Below are 13,224 nucleotides of genomic sequence, written 5' to 3'. Positions count from 1 at the left end.
AATCCAGACCTCCATGGGTTGATAAATTTGATTTCCATTGATAATTTTTGTGTGATTTTGTTGTCAGCACATTCAACTATGTAAAGAAAAAAGTATTTAATAAGAATATTTCATTCATTCAGATCTAGGATGTGTTATTTTAGTGTTCCCTTTATTTCTTTGAGCAGTGTATATATATATATATATATATATATATTATTAGTTATACATATTTGATTATTTATACATTTTTATGATTGAATATGTTAAAACAATGACAAATAATGTTTTTTCAGACTCCAACGACACATGCCCGGCAGAATCTGGAATGGTTGGTGAAAAAAGTCAAGAGCCCTCGGTTTCCGCGATTCGTCAGAACAGTCCTCTCAAAAAAGCTGAGGTAATTTAATTATGTATTGTTAATATATAGTATTATATCTGGAATGTATTTGACATTTTGTATCTAACATATTTTATGTTTAATAATCTATTTTGTATGTATTATTTTCTTTCAGACTCCTCCCCGGCGTATAACGGCACAGAAGACCCTACACACCTAGAGCACGCGGACCGGACATTCACAGTAAAACACAGAAACTGGAGGATTTCACCGTTTTAAATGACATTTCCGAGGTAGACGACTTGCTATTATGTGAAGCAGCCAGCCTTCTTGATTCAGCCAATTTCTTGGTGGAAACACCCGAACCTGAAATAGAACAAGCTAGGTTTTTCACAGCCTTTTCCAGGGCTCCAAAATCCCGAAAGGTTTTGCTCCACAAACAAATGGGGGCTTTACTCGAGCGACAATACAGTCAGGATCTATCCTTCTGGCATAGAACAATGCCACGTTTGTTAAACAGCAATCCGATTAAAAACCGCAAATACAGGTGCCACAAACATTTATGTAACATGTATCCTTCCAGAATACCACAAGAACACACATCATCAATCATCAAAATGGCTGAGCCAACAGACATAATTGAGACAGTTGAACCCCTGTTGTCCCAGATACCCCCCGAACTCCTAGCTATAATTAACCAATGAATGAGGCGGGGGTAACAGACATAATACCGATAGATGAAACCATATTATCCCAGATTCCCGCCAAACTCATAAAAGTAATTAATCGTATGAATGAGTCAGGGACGACCAATGAAAACCTGTTATGCCAGATCCTGGACGCCCTCATATCTTTAATTAACCAGATGAATGAGCGCCTAAGATCTTCTACACTGGACCCCCCCACAAACCCCGCCATTAACACCCATGTCCGAAGAGTCTGAAACGCAATACAATGTTTTTGAGGAATTGGAAAATTGTCTAATAAATCAGGAGGGCGATGGTATCGATAGAAGTGTCCGGGTTGTGTACCGAAATAAATTCAGCAATACAGAGATTTGACAGTTTTTCAATTTCACATGAATGAATCAGAATCTTGACTATGCGGTGTTTTATGTAATGATATTGGATACTCTGAACGACCTGTTAGACAGGGCAAGAGATTATGGCGAACCTCGTGATGTCTTACAGTTGGAAATTTGTGGAGATAGCCTGAAAAACACTGTATCTCTTATTTTACCCAATGGTGAAGCAGACCTTGAACCATTTATAGCCCTGCTGGAACGACTTGTTCAGTAAAATTGATCCGTCATAGCCGATAGGACCCTCGAGCTTGTAGTGCAAAAAACTTTTGGTGTCTGGTACCAAGAGTACCAAGAGTTTCAAAACAAATTGGAATCTTTACAGGCTACTTACGGTTTAAAAGGGAATATGATGTGGGAGCATGAGTGGACCACACTCAAAAAGTCTGATCCTCATTTTCGAGCCTTCCTTTCCAGCTTTGACACCCCAGAACCCTTGGAACCATGACAGGCCTTGTATGGAGGCCGTACCAATGCTTTGACATTGAGGTATGTAGCGCAACCCGACGAGACAATAGGATATGTAGATTTTACATCCCTTTATCCTCATGTAATGAGTTCCTCATGCTATCCTATGGGGCATCCTGAAATTATTCACCGCGACTTTGACTTAGCCCAAAACTATTTTGGTCTAATCAAAGCAACTGTCTACCCTCCTAGGGGTTTGTTTATACCAGTGTTGCCTTACAAGGGACCTCAAGGAAAACTTTTCTTTCCCCTTTGTTGCACCTGCAGTGAAAACAACAGCCAGGAAAACCCTTGTGATCACTCAGATCAAGAAAGAGCCCTGACAGGTGTATGGGTCACAGTTGAATTCTCTAAGGCTCTAGAGATGTGGTATCGTGTGGCCAAAATCTTTGAAGTGTGGAACTTTTCCAGGAAATCAGACACTCTTTTTAAAGAGTACATCAACACCTTCTTGAGATGCAAGCAAATGGCTTCAGGCTATCCTGCATCGGTCACAGATCAAAGAGCAAAGACAAGTACATTCAAGACTATCACGACAGAGAAGGCATACTTCTTGACCCTGACAGAATAGAGGTCAACAAAACCAAAAGAAATGTGTCGAAATTGTACTTAAACTCTCTTTGGGGGAAGCTTTCGCAGAGATGCAATATGCTAACAACGTCGATGATTAAAGACCCTGAAGAATTTTTGTCATTTGTTTTATCGGACCAATACGAAATTTCCCATATTTCATTCTTGAGTCAAGACATTGCCCTGGTGCAATGGAGACGTACCAAGAAGTGAGTTCTACCCCCGGGTAATGTAAATGTGGTTCTTGCAGCATTTACCACGGCCTATGGCCGACTTGAAATGTACACCCTCATGGAGCAGCTTCAGAGGCGGGTTCTTTACCACGACACAGACTCTGTGGTCTATGTAAGCAAAAAGGGTGATTGGAACACCCCACTTAGCAACTATTTGGGTGGTTTAACGAGTGAACTTGAAGATATCGACCATATCACAGAATGGTCCTCCTGTGGTCCCAAAAGCTATGCTTTTAGGACTAAAGACAATCACGTTGTGTTGAAAGCCAAAGGCGTGACTCAAAACTATGAAAATGTCCCGTGTGTCGAGGGGTTCATAAACGACCAGAATAGTGACTTGGAGATTTTGAGCTCCTACAAAAAAATTGTTAGGGATAAAAAAGCGCTTCCATCTAAGGAATGCCCCACTTACTAAAAGATTCAGGGTAGTCTATGACAAGAGACTGCTTTTGCCTGACGGGGCCACATTGCCCTTTGGCTACTGACTTATGCTACAAGCCCCAGTGTGTCTTAAAGCTTAAGATATAATGGCTGCTGTAGAATGTTTTGACCCCCGGTTGCAACTACCGGACCTGTAATTCCTTCTCATAAAAAGATCCCTCTATAAGCTCCCCGTCATAATCTTTTAACTTGTAGACAGGGGGTATGCGCGGTAGACATTCGGTAACGGTGAACACCTCATCGCTGTAACCTTGTTCATATTTTTTTGGCGAAAACACCCCTCAACTTGGATATACGCACCAAGTCCCCCACTATGAATTTAAAATCCATTTTTTTCTTACGGCGAAGGGGGAACAGACCATATAGATTTTTAAAGACTTGAAAAGAGTTTTCAGAAGAGACCTTGGAGGGCTTCATCCGTATACTCTTATGGTAGCTGTTGTTGTACCCCTTTACTAAATCTTGAACTATATCGATATATCTATGCGTGTTGTGAGCTGTAAAATAGCGCCACATCCGCTCCTTCAGAGTTCTGTTAAAGCATTCAACTACTGATGCTTTCAAATCTGAGCCAGTAGCAAAATGTACTATATTGTGCTTCTTCATAAGTTTCTGAAAAGTCTTATTAAAAAATTATTTTCCGCCATCAGTCTGCACTTTCTTGGGGACTCCTCCTTCCTTCAAGATATAGTCAAAGGCCCGGGTCACCTCTGCCCCGCTCTTATTTTTTAAGACCCTTACACATGCTATTTTAGAGAAAATATCTATAACCGTTAGCATGTAGCGATTTCCATCATTTTTATCTGCAAGGGCCTGCATGTCACATAGATCCGCCTGAAATTGGGACAAGGAATGAGTAGAAAAAACTATATTTCTTGGAAATTGTTTTCGTACAGGTTTATGTAGAGTATTAAGCGTCCTGCTCTGCTAACCACTCATTCAGTTGAGCAGCACTTAACCGGCTACCTGTTTCTTCGGCTATAGCTCTCTGTAAACGCTCCTTACCCCCATAAGACCCTGGGTTAGAGGGGGTATAATAAATGTTTTTCAACGTCTGCTCCGCCATCCTTCTTGCCTCTCTGAGGTACAATAACGTTAATGAACCCCTTTCAAATAACTAAAACATTTCATTTTCATTTCAATTTTTTTTTTTGCAAACATCAAGTATTAAGTATACAGACAATTCAGGATTCGTTGCAGGATACTTGTACCCGTTTCTCAACGATCCAAGCATGCAACACCTTGTATATTTGGTTTAGATTTACAGGCTTGTGTCGCTGAATTTTTAAAACACACACATCCGCTATATAAGTATATAAACAACAAATATGATACATGGCACAATTAAATGGTGTTTCAAACAAATAAAGTAAAATCTTAGACAAAGTTGTTTCTAGTTCTTCAGAATCATCCACAAGAAGGGATACCATTTGTGTCCATTGTAGACTCTCACCCGTATGTCGTACATGATTCATGATTTGCTCCATTTTTAGCACACGCTCTACATTAGTCCAGGATTTGTGGGTTGTGTAGAACGATACATTGTTCACTTTATTTTCAATAATTTGATGCATAACATTTGTATGTTCTCTCAAAATAAAACATGTATTTATTCTCTCTAACATCGTATGCATATCGTATGCATATCGTCGTCCACCAGAGTGTGTTGGATTTCTTTGAGTTTCTCGTGGATGTAGATCGCCTCCTTCAGTTCATGTAGGAAAGCCCCGGTTACCCCGTAAACTCTGGGAATAGACGGCACAAGACCCAAAGACTCCAGGGCTCTGACCAGCGAAGGTATAAACCTGCAGGACCACAGTCTTTTCACCAGCTCTTCAAAATGGTTGAAGAAGTAGTATCTTGGGGGCTCGTATAGGCATGGATGATGGCGCTGGCTAGGGTGATTGATCTCACAACCGATGCATTTTTCTCTTATATACTCTCCGATCACCACGTCTAAAAGTGTGGCTACAGAGGCCTTGTTGGTGTCCACAAACATAGTACTGACCACCCCATCAAACACATCCTCAGGCTGTGTACATGTAGGAGGTGTCGGGGTCTTGCCTGGGGAGAGTAGAATGGTGGGCTGCGTGGCATAGAGTCCTTAGGGTCTGGCCCCCATGACGATTCGGAGTCCTGGTATGTTGTATGAATATCCATGGTATATGCTGAAATGAAGAACTGGAGGCTTTATGGGCACTCCTTTTAATGTTGCACCAGTCCTTTGCGTATCAGGGCGAGGTTAACGCAGCCGCGTACTTAGTTTTCTTCGGGGGCTGACCCTTCTGAGGATGTACCTTCTTGGGGTTCCTGTGAATCATAATCCTCAGGATTTGTATATATTATATGCTTCCTTAGCTGAACAATGCTCTGCCGCTTTTGGCTCTGTACAAAAAGAGCGTCCGACAACTCTAACATTTTCAATTCCATTAGATCCCAACTTTTAAAAGGAATAAGCATGCGCAACATAAAATCTCCAGTCAGGCCACCATCACGAATGTTTTGGTTGCGGGTTTCCTCGTTGCTGATATAGAACTCCACACATCCACATGGAAGTCCATTCTTTCTTTGTATTTTCACCCTGTGAAATACTCTTCCTGAGGAGTCAGGGTCACGTCCTGACCTTAGTTATCTTTGTTTTCTTTATTATTTTGGTTAGGTCAGGGTGTGACAAGGGTGGTTTGTTTAGTTTTTGTATTGTCTAGGGGTTTTTGTATGTCTAAGGGTTTCCCTAGTCTAGGTGTTTATATGTCTATGGTTGCCGAGATTGGTTCTCAATCAGACGCAGCTGTTTATCGTTGTCTCTGATTGGGGACCATATTTAGGTAGCCATATTCCTTGGGTATTTTGTGGGTTGTTATTCTATGTTTAGTTGCCTGTTCTGCACTAGTCATATTGCTTCATGGTTCGTTTTGTTATTTTGTATAGTTTTGTTCAGTGTTGCATTCGTTTAATAAATTAGAATGTACGCTTATCACGCTGCGCCTTGGTCTCCTCCTTATGACGACCCTGACACAGGGGTACCTTTCCAACGGGTCTGGTAGCCCATGAACACACTATACCCCTTTGTGATAACTCTCAGTTCGGGACACACAACCTTGCGAAAAACCGGCCATTCTTCAAGCCCGTAGTCCACTCCTAAAGTCTGGTCTGTATATTCTTCTCCTTCAGCTATATAGAGTTTAGAGTTTCACTCTACAGGCCTGGTAATCAAACTGATACCCCCATTGCTGTCCATTAGACATCCTCACTTGATCTTTCATGTGAATGTGAGGGCAGTTCCTTTCCTGCAGTCGAATGACAAAATCGCCCTCTAGTGGCCTCATGAGTAGAATATTCTTCATTTCAAATCCGGTGTTTCTACGTCAAACGGTTTTGTTATATTTCAGTCTTCTGTGATGTAAATAAAGTCTAATATTGGGATGCAAACTCAAAACTGAATACATTTCAAGTCTACAGTATATCTGACATGGTGCAGGTGTCTAATTTATTTTATGCCCACAACCCTGTGTGAGGTGTATAATTTTGTTTCAAAGTAGGTTTGTGTAAGACGACCAAGAAACCCTCTACATGACCCTGATTTAGCCCAGGTTTTAAGAGGGTCTCGAATAAGAGCCATAGATTCCCCCTGTACATTAAACACACACACACACAATATTGGATCTTTAGTTAGACATATCCTGGCTTTTTGTCAAAGTTTTCTGGCCAGACGAAATAATGCATCATCGTCATTATTATGGATCTATCTAAGTAAATTCCATTAGAAAAAAAGCTAGTGTAGGCCTGTCATTCCATGTGGAATGTTTGACGTGACAGAGTTGAAATCACCAGGTAGGCCAAAACTCCATCCCACCAAAACAGGCAGAATTTCCATGCAGTCTTTTCTAACAGCTCTTACACTAAATCGGCATTATCATTATTTTCACAATTTTGCAGTATTGTTACATCCTCATAGTGTGGGAATATATATAAAACACAGAAAAATCACGTTTTTACTGCACAGGGCCAATCTGTTTTTTCTTACCCAGGTGTTAGGCTTTAAGGTATCCGGATAGCACTAACTCCAAAATAACTAATTACCAGATTTCTGTCCGGACTATTTCCTCTGGTGGAAGAATTCAATTGTATGAATAGACTTATCAAAATAAAGTTTCATGAAAATGTGTCATTCATTGTCATTATAATATGTTGGTAAATTCTATATAAAAGCAATAAGGCATGCGAGGCGGTGTTGTACTGTACCTCTGCTTTCACCTCGAGTGCCTTATTGCTTAATTAAATAGTTGTGGCTAACGGCATACAATTTTATAAACCTAGTTATAATGAGTGTTATAGAATACTGTTCATCCTTTTGTCATACGCTCTAATGCCACCTGTTAATAACAACTGCTATTCAGTGGTGTAAAGTACTTAAGTAAAAATATTTTACTACTTAGTAGTAAAAGTACTACTAAGTACTACTTAGTAGTTTTTGTGGGTATCTGTACTTTACTATTTATATATATTTTTGACTACTTTTGCTTTTACTTCACTACATTATTTAAGAAAATATTCTACTTTTTACTCCATACATTTACCTTGACACCCAAAAGTCCTCTTTACATTTTGAATGCTTAGCAGGACAGGAAAATGGTCCAATTCACACACTTATCAACAGAACATCTCTGGTCATCCCTACTGCCTCTGATTTGGTGGACTCATTAAACACACAGGCTTAATTTGTAAATAATGTCTGAATGTTGGAGGTTGCCCCTGGCTATCCGTAAATGTAAAAAACAAACAAGAAAATGGTGCCATCTGGTTGGCTTAATGATACATAAGCATGTTTTAAACAAAACACTTTGACTTTTACTCAAGTAGAATTTTTACTGGGAGATTTTTTTACTTTTACTTGAGTCACTTTCTATTAAGGTATCTTTACCTTTACTCAAGTATGATAATTGGGTACTTTTTCCACCACTGCTGCTATTACACAGGCTGCATGACAACTTATTTCATATGTTGTTACATGCTGGTCTGCATACCAGATGTTATAACAAGGTGTTATGTAATTTACCAACCTCTGTGCCACATTATTACATTGAATGGAATGATGGGTGTCGTAACCATGTCATATGCCCTTATAGAGTGTTCACAGACACCGGCTTAAGTAAAGTGATGAATTTGAGACGTTATAAAATAGCTAAGAATTTGATTATATACCACAGGATGAGTTGAAAGGATCATGTAAGGCCTAGGTGGGTGCAACTTGGCATGATGGTAAAGGCTCATGGGCCATACTCTTTCATGCAATGCCATGTGAATTGGCCACATGGTGGCGCTATAACACGGGATTGAAGATGCAAACTTTGAAACATCATGCCCCCTGTTTGAGCTAGAGTCCAGAAATTCAGTACAGGGATCCCTCCCCTTACAAGGAAAACATATGTCTCAAGGACACAAGGTCCTCCATCATGTATTTTACGTCATTTAAAAATAATAATATATTTTTTTAAACGCTTCTTCTCTTAGTCCAGTAGATAAGCTAGAACATTTTTTTGATTTGGTATAGAAGTGTGAAAATAGGCGCTGAACAAAACCTGATAGAGTGCCATTTTAGCTAAGCCTTGGTCAGTATGCTGAAAATGCACTCTTTTACATTTTGTGTAATGGCTTCCCCTGTGTTGGGTCTACACAACCTCTAAATAGCTTAAAATGTTTGTATTGGTTTGAGGAACACATTTAATTAACAACTGAATCCATATTGTCTTTGTTTTTACCTTGATGATTGCAACAATGATAAACATGTATTTTACATTGCTGTACAAATTGGTATTTCCTTACTTTGAAAGTGATGTATTAAATACAAAGTTACCTTTTACACTGTAAAAAAGTTATGTTCCCTGAAGTCTACTGATTACAATGATATATAATATATGTAACTGGAGTTTCCAGCTGAACAAAAAGGAGAGCAGTCAGGGATAACTTCAATAAAAATATTTTCTGTTTAATTATAAGTTGCAACAGGGAGATACCTCCAACACAGAAGCAGAGAAAATGTTGAATAGGCTCTTTTCTGAGAAGGCCCTAAGATATTAATGAACAAAAAGGTGAACAATTATCAGTGTGTCCTCGGCGAAGTCTGGCAGCAAACTTTAACCATAACATTCAACACTGGCAGACATTTGATACTGGCAGTTAAACAGGACAAAGGTAGGAAGGTCAGTACTTAGTTATAACAGTATATACTTAAATGCAAGAAAATAATGAATCTAATAAATTACAATTACAACATGATATTATAAAATGCCACTTAAGAAATGTGTCAAGAAACCTACCCTGTACACATCACTCCAAGTAAATTATGATTGTGGACTTCAGGAAACAGAATAGGGAGCACCCCACTATCTACATCGACGGGACCAGAGTGGAGAAGGTGGAAAGCTTCAAGTTCCTTGGGTTACACATCACTGACGAACTGAAATGGTCCACCCACACAGACAGTGTCTCTTCAACCTCAGGAGGCTGAAGAAAATTGGCTTGGCACCTAAAATCCTCACAAACTATTACAGATGCACAATTGAGAGCATCCTATCGGGCTGTATCATCGCTTGGTACGGCAACTGCACCGCCGCAACAATAGGGCTCTCCAGAGGGTGGCGCGGCCTGCCCAACGCATTACCGTGGGCAAACTACCTGCCCTCCAAGACACCTACAGCACCCGATGTCACAGGAAGGCCAAAAAGATAATACAGCAACCACTGCCTGTTCATCTCACTATCATTCAGAATGTGAGTTCAGTACAGGTGCATCAAAGTTGGGACCGAGAGACGGAAAAACAGCTTTTAACTCAAGGCCATCAGACTGTTAAATAGCCATCACTAGCACTTAGAGGCTACTGCCTATATTCATAGACATGGAATCACTGGCCACTTAAATAATGTTTACATATCTTGCATTACTCATCTTATATGTATATATACTGTATTCTATACTATTCTACTCTCTTCGTCTATGCTGCTCTGACATTGCTTGTCCATATATTTATATATTCTTAATTACATTCCTTTACTTAGATTTGTGTGTATTGGGTATATGTTATAAAATGGTTAGATATTACTGCAATGTCGGAGCTAGAACCACAAGCATTTTGCTAAACCCACAATATCTGCTAAACACGTGTTTATGACCAATACAATGTTATTTGATTTGAAACCCATAGGAATGCATCATGTCCAGAAGGGAGATAGGTAACCCATTTTAACAAAATGTGTTCATGATGACACCACAAAACTTGCACAAAATCCAGGATATGTCTAACTAAAGATGCCCAATATTGTGTGTGTCATGTACTGGGGGAACACTATGGCTCTTTAAGGGCTATTTGAGGGGAATTAGAGACCCTCGTAATCAGACTGACAGAAGGAACTGCCCTTACGTTCACATGTACCTATTACACAGGCTAGGGTGTGTGTGTGTGTGTCTGTGTGTGTCTGTGTGTGTGTGTGTGCAGGTGCATAACTTACAGGTGGGACAAGGGGTCTTGACCCCCCCAATATTAGAGACAGGTCAATTTGACCCCCTCAATAATATACCATGATGAATTTGATTGATTGGAAATAATTTTCCTACCATAAAGTGCCAGGCAGCTACTGGTTTTCTGTGGCTTTACATTAAGTTATATGACTGCTACTTATTACACCATAATACCAAAATAACAATAACAGAAACTCAACCATCCCAACACACTGCCGTCTAACTTCGCCCCTTGACGAAAAACAAGTCTATGTGAGTGTATGCAATGGTGGTGGAATCCATGTATTCACATGTTGTGTGTGTGTCTGTTTTGTGCTTTGAGGATGTCTCTGCCCACATGTGGTCTAAGTACGCCACAGCTGTTTGATACATTCTTTATATCCCCCCCATGTTCCTGCCACGGTTTTTGAGTGTATGTGTATGTGTATGTGTGTACAAGGAAACAACAACACTGACCAATAAACATTTAATTGTAACATCAACTATTTAGTTATTTAGGTTTATTTTTTATAGCTGCCATTGCTACTGTAGCCTGCAGATCTACATTTCTTCACAGCTGTCACAAATCCTCTTGTGCCCCAGAAACCTTTTATTTTGTTGTAAAATTCTATTTGCTTCCATTTTGTTTCAATATATTTATGTTATGTTTAAGATATTATTAACACAACAAAATACATTTTGTGAAATATTAGCTTTTGTCTGAAGCTGAAATAGACAGGAAATTGAAACGCTAATTTGACCTATGCACTAACAAGACTTTTCAGCGTACGAAGGTTTGACACATGCTGGAGTACTGTAGTTTTATTGCAACAAGATCTCCTAGTTTCACTTACATATTCGACGTATTATGGAAGCATTAATTCCACATGGTTACACGGTTAAAACAGAAACAACTCAAAGGGTTAAGCTTAGGTATTCATGCCGAGTGGTTTAAGTTAGGGATATGGTTTGGGATAAGCTTAAAACAAAATCATTAAAAACAATGCACTGTTTCCATCAAGTATCATCAAGTATTCTCATGGCTTGCAAGAGCATTATGAACTGTCGTAGCGCAGTGGTCAGAGCAGCATGCTTTAGTCTGGTCAGCGCGCTTAGCCTCTGAGCATCATTAGTTGCATGAGTGCTCGGCAAGAGTTAAACCATTTGTGAGCGCCGAAGGTTCTCAGGGCCGTTTCAAATGTCCAAAGTCTATTTCTAGTGATCAGCCTGCTTTATTGATCTAATGTACTTCAACAACAGAATTACTCACTTTGGACAAAATGAAAATGTTAACCATAATCAGAGACTAAAAAGTGTTGGTTTACAATTACATTGTTTATGCTCTATTCTTACAATTAAAGTCACTCAAATGACACAATGCAGTTACTATTGGGCAAAATACAATCCAAAACACAATCAAAACAAACTGCAAATGCATCCAACAAGTTTGTACAGTCAAAAGCTTGATGTAACTTTGGACTATACTATAAGTGTCAAATTACTATAAATGGGGGGACAAGATACATAGTGTTTTCATTTCTAAATGGTAAAAGAGATGTATTAAAATACCCTCAAAACACGGGGGGAGGAAACAGAGAGACCAGAAGACCATTATTTTTGGCACAAAGTTCATTAGGTTGATTATAATGCCAGCAGGGTGTAGGCCACTGCAATCAATGAGAAATGGCACTTAATCAATAACCCGTTAAGGAACAGACCAAAAATGAAAGATTGGCTCTTTGCATGTCATTTCTTTTCTATAATCCTTGATTCCACATTTACTGTGAAAATATCAATACAATGCAGCCTGTACCAACATATTAAATATGCTAATGTGGTTCCAGTTATAATTGATTAAGTTAGTTAGTTGTGCTGTAGTTGCTTACCGTTTATGTATTGTCCCTCTTTGTCTAGAATAAATTATTTACGAAGTTGATGTCCTGTCCACTGTTATTCGAGGCTGTCTGTCTGAAGAGCATTCATATGTCCTTTACACCCATAGAGGTAGATAGAGAGCGCATTCAGGGCTGTGTCAGTATTGACATTTTGTCCGGCAGTTATTGTCATGCAAATGTCTGCTGGTCTTACGGTAATTGACTGTTAATTAACAAACACGTTCAGCATCTCCAGGCCTCCATGCATACAAGCCACTGATGTGCACCTAAGGAACATCTACATTTAAAAATCTAATAAAAATATACACCATCACAATACATCCATTATTTATTTTAGGCAGGTCTTAAGAAAGATTATTATATGAAGAAAATGTATTTCAGAAGAACAGAATTATGAGTCAGTCTACTCCTGTATTCTGTTTTCTGTCCATGCATCCATACCATAGGCTGTAGGCTAGTTCAATTAGTAGACAAGATATGCTTATAAGTTCCATGCCATTATTTTATATTATATGATTTTATAGTAACAATGTAATTGAACTTAGCTGAATAAAATATAGCAGATTTTTATAACAGACTTTCTGGGGCAAGTGCACATATGAAGTGGCTATGTTGAGTGTAAAAGTTATCATTTGAAATATGTCCTATATGCTCGATTTTGTGTTATTTGGCTACTTTAGTTGTGAATTATACAAACCTTAGAATGTCTTAGAAATCAAAACA

General features: G+C 39.1%; 1 protein-coding gene across 1 annotated transcript in view; it reads right to left on the bottom strand.

Moving 5' to 3' along the window:
* Positions 1-12,575, bottom strand: part of LOC112235061 (NXPE family member 3) — a 32,563-nt gene extending 19,988 nt beyond the window's left edge. The window contains exon 1 of the mRNA XM_024403455.2: positions 12,493-12,575. The gene's annotated coding sequence lies outside the window, so the exon portion shown is untranslated. The remainder of the gene's footprint in view (positions 1-12,492) is intronic.
* Positions 12,576-13,224: the final 649 nt, after the last annotated feature.

This window comes from Oncorhynchus tshawytscha, linkage group LG23, assembly GCF_018296145.1.
Source record: "Oncorhynchus tshawytscha isolate Ot180627B linkage group LG23, Otsh_v2.0, whole genome shotgun sequence".
Classification (NCBI taxonomy): Eukaryota; Metazoa; Chordata; class Actinopteri; order Salmoniformes; family Salmonidae; genus Oncorhynchus; species Oncorhynchus tshawytscha.
This window is presented reverse-complemented; position numbering and strand designations above follow the sequence as displayed.